Raw genomic sequence first — 9,384 nt, forward strand, 5'->3', positions numbered from 1 at the left:
CTCTGGGCAGCCTGTTCCAGTGCTCGGTCACTGCACAGTAAAGAAGCTATTCCTCATGTATAGATGGAGATTCCTGTACATCATTTTCTGCCCGTTGACCCCTGTGCTATTGCTCGGCACCACTGAGCAGGGTCTGGATCCTTCAGGTACTCACAGACGTTGTTAAGGTTGCCTCTCACTCAGTTCTTCTTGAGGCTGAGCAGGCCCGACTCCCTCAACCTAAGGGATTCCAATCCCTTAATCATCTATTTGCTCCCCACTGAACCCATTAGTTTGTCCAAGGGATTTAAATGTGGCATAGCCATAACAGGTTTGGGAGTATTTTTCTCTTCCCCAGCCTAGGCAGATATTGAAATTACTGCATGTCTTGAGCTGTTCAAAAGTGGCTGAGCTATTACTGGCATAATGACTGAAACAAACTGAATTGAATTTGTCTCTCCAAAGAGCTTGACTCCCAGGGTGTTTTCTGGCTTGGGTATCAGCTGAATCACATGGAAATAACTGGGCCATGTTTGCCCTGAGTGGCTGTGCTGAGTACCCCTGCAGTCACAGGTTTTTTAAGGAAATTTCCCTGTCTGACCATTCACAAGGTTCCCTGGCAGTTGCACTCCTGATGCTGGAGACTTTCACTGCTCGGACCGAAGGCCCTTCACAGCAGGTGGCTACAGGGAGTCACTGAAGTGAGCCACTGGATTTCCTACACACCTCATGTTTGTCAGTGTTGCTGAACCTTTGTATTCAGTATAAAAAATTAAACCACTGAGGGAAAAGGAATGAGAAAACTGCCAGATATTATACACCTTTTTGTTCGTTTTTACAGAAATAAATAATACTGCCTAATAATACTGACCTTTCCTTTCACTGTGGGATTTATAAGCCTGCTTACCAGAACTTGCCACACCAGTAATGCCTTGCATCCACCCAATATGCAGTATAAAGTAATTTGGAAATAAGTATCTTGATATAAATAAATACATTTTTATGTATATAAAAATTACATTGTTCCTTATTAACACAAGGAAGTGGGAAGAGTGAGACTGAAGAATGATAACAGAAGATGTAAATGCACAGTCCTAGGTTTCTCTGAAGTTACTTTGTATTGTTTGGAAAAATTACAATCTCAGCATTTCCAGTTCTTGGGTTTAGCATCTTTTTCTATTGAAAAACCGCAGAAATAAAAATAAAATAAAATAAAAACACTCCCCACACACACAACAAAAAACACAACCCACAACTACATTAGAAAGAGGTTAATTGGACCAATGAACCTGAATGTGATCAGCAGCTTGTGCACACCAAATGTAACTGTGTCCATGCACTAATACACATACATGAGAATCTCTATAGAATCTCTAGCTGGCTTTTATAAATTTCTTACACAAAGCCAGACATATTTCTTATAAGCTATCTCTAGAGAAAAGTGTGGACACAAGGCTTTATTTTGTGACTCAAATCACACACCTTCCTATTTATTTTTAGAAAAGCTAGACATTAAATCTATTTCTGTCCAGTTACTCTTCCAAAATTGGGCTTTGGCACTATATGTCTTCAAGATTATCTTCTACCAGTTAGTTTTCCAAAGTAACTTTACTTTGCAAGTCTACTGTTCCTTAGGGTATGGGTAAAATTTCTTTGTCTTGTTCAAATATTCTGGAGAAGGCTTTCTGAAGTCAGGGAAGCAGGAGTGTCCTAGGTCAAGTATGATTTCTTTTGATCACAGTGATACAATTTTTATTCTGTTATTGCAAAGAAAATTTTATGGTATGATGGATTTTTTTGAATTCACAAAGTGTGGGGGAAACTTCTACAGCAATCAGTGAGGCTTGAAGCTCTCCACCTGAGAAAAACTGCTTACTGCTGATGAACTGCTAGGCCTAGGGTATGTGACCACAGACAAGCATGTGTGTCCTACTAGTGACTCTTACCTACTTAGAAATCCATAACATTTGCAGACTCATCAAGGCACGGAGTTCTATCTTTTTCCCCTTCATTCCTCTTCATGTCCCACAGCTCACTAGCACTGGCAGGAGCAGTGTAATTTCAAGCCCAGGCTGGAGCAGTATCTGTGAAGTAAGGAACAGAGTGCATCAAATAGTGGAGCATCTTGGGGCATCCATCCAGTCCCATGAACCAAAGTTTCTCCCTGGTATTTCCACAAAATTTGGGAACTCTGTCTACATACACAATGCAATCAGAGCCAACATGACAATCAGAGGCACCTGGACAGCAGTTTTTCCACTTGAACTCTTATCCTGTATGTTCCTGCAGTCTCCATTGAAATCAATTAGTAATCACTCCGCTTTTCCCATTTTTGTAACCAAAGCTTCTGAAGTGCCTGATGGCACTTTACACCTGTAACAAAGCTATTTAATATGTGGCACTTTACAGCTGTAACAAAGCTGTTTAACATGTGGCAAGATGTTAGCAACCAATTTTCTGGGTTCACTGCTCATGGAATTTCTGCAAGCTGAGCCTGGAGGCCACAGACTTCTTTGAGACAGTGAGGGATTCCAGGTCAGCTTTCTGCTACCCTCTTTGTGAAGCCTGCTAAGACTTCTACTCAAGTGACTCAGAACCTCACAGGTCTGCCAGGATGGCAGGTCATCTTCAGGGTAAATGTTGTCCTTGCTTCAGGACAATCACAAACATCCCTCTCAGCCACATATTAGAATTCAGGAAAGTAGATTTATCATTTAAAAAAAATAGAATCCAGTGTAAAAGATGTTTCTTCTTAGTTTACACTCTCTTTAAAAACTTCTAATTTCCAGTATCTAATGAAGTTACATTACTTTAGGCATACGGCCATGATTCTATGCATTTTCATGTTCATCAATATGAATGTTCTTATCCTTGTTTCTTCCATGTTGCAATAGTGCTTTCAAATGGTTTTAATTCAAAGAAGCACCAAGTGCAGTGAATACAGCAGGAGGAACTGTGAACCTTCTTATTGTGTCCCTGAAAACCTAAAAGCCTAATCTTACAGGGCTTTCAAAATTGTTGAGCTAGTTGGAGATTTTTAGACTATAACTGCAGCAAAACCACACACCACAAGGGTGTCTTATTTCCTAAATCTTTTGGAGTCACCTGATTTTGAATCTCCTTCAGAATCAGCTGAATCGTGGTGGAATGTTTGCTCTGCTTACATTAACTTTTCCTCAAGAGAAGGTGAAATGTGTAAGTCATACAATCCTTCAATTACACATGCAGCAATGCAGTTACTGCTGAAACATATAGTAATCTTAGTAAATCAGTCTTACTGAGCATGAACTGCTTAAGGACTTTGAAATCCAAAGATAAAATCAGAGGTTTTTATCTGCTCAAGCTATGCAATAAAAACTCCAGGATTTTCTTATCAATAAGACACTTCAGCTAAATTTTAAGGCCAGTTCTTGCAGTTCAAGGAACAAACTAGAGAGTAATTTTATTCTTCTTGTCATCATCAAAGGATTCATTCAGTGATTTGGTAAAATAGAGGCTTTAGAAGTCCAGTAGCCTTTTTAAGACTGTCCCTGAGAAGACTCTGATCTTCAAGCTTTGTTCAAAATTGTAGTCTGACATGGCAGTAGACAAAACAGGCTGTACCTCAGCAGCAGATATCTTAGTATAGTACCAAACATAACCTTGGGACAGGGATATGTGTCAGTCCAAGGAGAGTGAATTCACCATAGCTGCTGATGCAACAGCATGACATGTTTCTTTATCTCATTTGTTTTTCAGCTGCTATGCAGTTTATCAGCTAGAAAGTACTACCAAGTTCCTCCCTCCTCTGCAAGGGTGTCAACAGAGCCTGGTCTTGGTGTCCCACTCCACCCTTCCTTTAATTCCCTTGAGACTGTGTTGTGTGTGGGAGGTCAGGTATGCTGGCCACATTCCATCCAGGGAGTAGCAACTGTATTTTCCCCTGTGTTTTTCATACCATTACCTTTAATCCCATCATCTTCCCACACAAGCAGTATTCATGGATTTTATAGTTTACCTATCCTTCTCAGAGGGCATATATCCAGGGTTTACAAGTGATGTAAGGAGAGATGTTTTTGTTTGAGGGAATTATGTAGAATTGTTGTAAATTAAGAACCTGCAAAAGGGGGAAAAACAATCTGTGTGGAGACTGAGACAATATGGAGAGGTCCTACAAACATGTAGTTGGGCTTTTTTTTCAAAAAAATTAATAAAAATAAAAAAGCCATGCTGATGTACAGTTCCAAACCTATGGATTATGGTTTCAGACAGACAAAAATTCTGACACTTTTTTAGTAATAGCAGTAATTTTTTTCCAGCAAATCGGTTCAGAAGGATTTACAGTTTTATACATTTATATGTAAAGAAAACCATTATTCTATCAAAAATTTCACATATAAATGATCTGTTCTTTGTTTTATACCATTTGAGAGATTTGTTCTTGCTCCACTGCTTTTCTAGGTCTTTGATTACTGAAGCCTATCAAAGCATCTTTTACTCTTTTAAAGTATGCAGTTTCACTGAAAGCCCAAGTATTATCATATAAACAAAAAATTGGAGTTGTCAGTGAAAAGGGAATGAGAGAAACAACTACTCAGTTTGAACACACATAGTACAAAATTGCTTCAGTATTAAAGCACTTGAAATATTGAGACCTTTCATCCTTTGAATTGTTAGACCCATATCAAACCTATTCCTACTGTATTTCTCAAAGGAATTTTGAAAGCTCTATCCTGATCCTTATTTTTCCAGTATAGATAAAATATGGGGAAAGAAGAACTCTAAAGAGTTTCCAATGAAAAAAAAAGAAACATAGAAAAGAAGGCTGAGCAGCTTGAGCAACTCTTCTTAAAAGTGCCACTTCCTTGGCACTTCCATCACACATACTCTGAAGTTCCAAAAAAGTAAAGTTTTACAGTAGCATTTGTTATATTGTCTGTTTTTGGAAGAGCAGTGTTAGGTATCATTCCAAATGGTTCCCTCATCAGCAAAGTAAGTGGATGCGTTGCCACTTAATCCAGTAGAAATGGCACCAGGACCCCAGTAGGGCAACTCTGTGTACTGAAAATACAAATAATCTGTATTTGACATGACAAATTTGCACAAGAGAATGTGTCAATAAAATTATTCAGAGTATACAGGTACAATTGACAGAACTGCTCAGGGCACACTACATGATACTTTGCATGACACAGACCTCTTTTTGACACAAAGGGCAGGTATATGTTATTTCCTCAGTTTTGAGAAATCAATTCATAGAACTTATTTGCCATCCTCATATTCATATTTTTATTATAAACAGCTCCTTATATTCAACACCAGTGTACATTTCTGCTGTGCTACACAGACAAATACTCATAATATGCCACATAAATACCTACAATATGCTGCTTATCCTGCTCAATGTGTAGAAATTTGCCTCTTTTCATATATTATAAGTAGTTATTGAACACCTTATTTGTGTTTTAATTAGACACTAAGCACTGGTCTTCAATGAAGCCTGCACTTCTATACTGCATTCCCACTTCTGTTGTGCTACTGAACCTCAGATGATACCATTGTGCTAATGCAGCTGCACACTGATAATGCTCAAGGTTGGTAATAGCAGTAGTCAAACAGTAGTCTACATGCTAGATTTGATCTGTAAGACTCTCGAGTCTGTTAAATGCATGTCTTGATGGGGGAAAATAGGAAGGGAGACAAGAGAGAAGGTAAGTAGGTAAGTGTATGGTGTCAGATCTGAAGGCCAGCATATGGGTAAATATTTTTTCACTTGTTTCAGTTGACCAAACATCAAGGTTTAATCCCAGCTGGCAACTAAGCACTACCCAGCTGCCCACTCACACCCCTGCAGCAGGATGAAGGAGAGAATCACAAGTGAGAAAACTCATGAGCTGAGGTAAAGACAGTTTAATAGGTAAAATACAAACCATGCACACAAGCAAAGCAAAATAAGGAATTCATTTGTCACTATCCATTGACAGGCAGGTGTTCAGCCACCTCCAGGAAGGCAGGGCTCCATCACATATAACAGACACATGGGAAGGCAAATTATACCACTTTGAAAGTCCCCCCTTCTTCCTTCTTCCCCAACAGCATATGGTTTGGAATATCCCTTTGGTCAATTGAGTTCAGTTGTCCTGGCTGTGTCCTCTCCCAGCTCCTTATGCATTCCCAGCCCACACACTCATGGGGTGCTGTGAAGAGCAGAAAATGTCTTGACACCTTGTAAGCCCTGCTTGGCAGTAAACATCCCTGAGTTAGCAGCAATGCTTCCAGCACAAATCCAAAACATAACCCTACACTAGCTATTGTGAAGAAAATTAACGCTATCTCAGTAAAAACCATCACACCAAACCAGAAAGACAACTCTTTATCATGAAGTGTGACTGTTTTGCAGAAAAGAGAGTGGAAAAGCTCAAATGCCAGTGAGCAGTTTTAACCAAAATGGAGTCTCTGGATCTTAAAGTTGACCTTTGTTTTTTTTTACTCACAAGATTGCAAGACTCAGAGCAAATGATTGATTTTGCTGTTTTTTGTGAAGGATGCTTGGATGGGAGAGTTAAATTATGGAGGTGGCACCATCTGGTGGCTGTACACAGATTTTTGTGTTGTTTTCATGGGTTCAAGGATTTAATGATAGTTTATATTCAAAAAAGAGATACATTTAATACATTTTAATTATGTTATATCCCTTTTTTAATGAGGTGCACATGGAAAATGTGAATTCTCACAACACAAGGTGGTTGCATTTGGAGTTGGTCTTGGACAGTTGAAGTGAAATTGGTGTTTAGAAAGCACCCGTGACAGCACAGCAGTCATCTAGCATTGAATGGGTGTAATCTATATGGAATTAGATAAAGACTGTGATTTTCCCATGTTGCTTATTCTTAGGTACCACATGTAGAAGAGAAGAGAGAACTTATTGTAAAGACATTCTTGCATGTTTACTCTGTCTGCAGGATAAGACAATGTAGATACTAAAAATTATTTCTAGAAGTCCTAGTGACTAATGCCACATTTGTGTCCCCTTTTGAAAAATCATTGATATTGTAGTCTTTGGAGAGTCCCTGAAGACAAGCCCTTGCAAAACTGTTCTTCAGAATGTGAACATCTGAAAATGAACCATGACTATCCCCACTGAAACGGGGTGTCAACTTAGCCATCTCTGCTCAGACCAGAGTGACTGGAGCTATCACTGCTATGCTTTACTTTCTGCAATGTTACTCACTTTATGGTTCTAAAAAAATATACTTGGACTGCATGGCTCAAAAGCAAATCTTAATCCTATAGTTCTTCTGTATGAGTGTTTTAATAGAAAATGGTTGTATAGGCTCTTGTACTCCAGTGGCCCTTCAGAGAGACCTTGACAAATTAGAGGTCTGGGCAAGCACCAGCCATATGAAGTTCAACAAGGGAAAGGGCCAGATTCTGCACCTGGGATGGGGCAACCGTGGATGTACACACTGGGGAATGAGACAGCAGTCCTGTAATAATGGACCTGGGGGTCCTGTTTGAAAGAAAGTTGAACATGGATCAGCAGTGCCCTGGCAGCCAGGAGGGCCAACTCTGTCCCAGGGGGCATCAGGCACAGCTTCACCAGCCAGGCAAGGGAGGGGATTGTCCTGCTCTGCTCTGAGCTGGGGCAGCCTCACCTCGAGTGCTGGGGGCTGGTTTGGGCACTGCAATATAAGAAAGACATTGAACTGTTAGAGAGGATCCAAAGAAGGGCTGAAAAGATGGTGAAGGACCTTGAGGAAAAGTCAGGATGAGGAGTGGCTGACGTCACTTGGTCTGTTCAGCCGGGAGAAAAGGAGACTGAGGAGAGACAGGCCTCACTGTAGTCTGCAACTTCCCTGTGAGGGGAAGGGGAGGCACAGACATTGATCTGTTCCCTCCATGACTAATGACAGGACTCAAGGAAATTGCATGAAGCTGAATTGGGGGGGGGGGTTTAGGTTGTATATTAGGAAAAGGTTCTTCACTCACCCAGAGGGTGAAGCTGGAGCACTGGAGCAAGCTGCCGAGTGAGGTGGCCACAGCACCAAGCCTCTCTGTGTCAAGAAGTGTTTGTACAATGCTCTTGGGCACACGGTGTGATTCTTGGGGTGTCATGCATAGGGCCAGGATCTGGTCTTGATTATCCTGATGGGTGCCTTCCAATCCAGTATATTCTATGATTCCGTGATTCTGGGTCAGCTGGCTTAAAACCTCTTTCACAAAGTTGTCACACAGGTTTTTTTATGAATCTTCTGTCCCAGATTGTACCATCTGTGTGATGCTCCCAGTTGATTTCTGGGAAGTTGAGGTCCACCATAAGGACAACGGCAGTTGACTTTGAAGTGTCCTTTAGTTTCTCAAATAATTTGTCAGCATTATCATCCTGGCTGGGAAGTCTGTAGCAGACGCCCACAATGATATCCACATTATTTGTTAATCCCTTGTCTCATCTGTGCCATTGCCAACTGTAAGCTTCATAGATTCTATTATTGTCATTACATAGAATGCCACCTCCCAGCCTCTTCTGTCCTGCCTGTAACCATCCAGCAGGACACTCCTATCCCACCATGAAGGTGCTTTATTGAAAATGTTGTTTTCAAACTGAACAGGGTAGGCTTGAAGTGGTCATGCTAAAGAAAATCATATGCTCCTAAATTGTGGTATGTTATCATGCATGCATTTTGGATTACCAGACCACTAAATTGCTTGTATATGTATATTAATTAATCTATTTTCCTAGACGTTAAGGTCCTAATCCATTTTCAGGTCAAGCTTATTTATAATTAGCTGGCAAGTTCTTGTGTTATTGTTTTGTATTCCCATATCTTCTGATGTTTTGAACCTCAATTAAGGGCCTTGTCAATTTAGAATTTAGGGCCTTGCCTCCCATTTCATGCCCATGCTCAATTCTATTGGATTTGGGCCTTGGAAGCTACTTCAGAATTCTTCAGATTCCCTCTTCCACATCTCCTAGTACTACATTAAGGTTGACCTTCAGTGTCCAAAAGTATTCTGTGCTCTGCATGTCAAAAGGGCTTAAAACCAAAATTTGCTTTACTATGTTTTGGTGGTTCTGTTGCTAATCTAGTTTTTATACAAATTTAAAATACCAGTACATATAATACATTAGAAAGACTATACATGTGTATCATAAATGACATTATATAGTAAAGCATATCTGTCACTGAAAGCTTACCAAATACATTATTTTAACATCTATGCAACATCTGTGCATTTATGCAAAATATGCATTATGAGTATTTTTCCCTAATTTCTTTTTTATTTCTGTTGTCAAAACTTAATGTATGTTTTTGTAGGAAATTGGAAAGTAGATTAGTGGCATTTAATTTTGTGTTTGTACCAAAGAACTATTTGGGTTTGAAGTACTTTCTGTGGACTTCTAGGAAACCAGAAGATGGCAGCAAG

Source organism: Lonchura striata, chromosome Z (genome assembly GCF_050655825.1).
Source record: "Lonchura striata isolate lonStrDom1 chromosome Z, ASM5065582v1, whole genome shotgun sequence".
Classification (NCBI taxonomy): domain Eukaryota; kingdom Metazoa; phylum Chordata; class Aves; order Passeriformes; family Estrildidae; genus Lonchura; species Lonchura striata.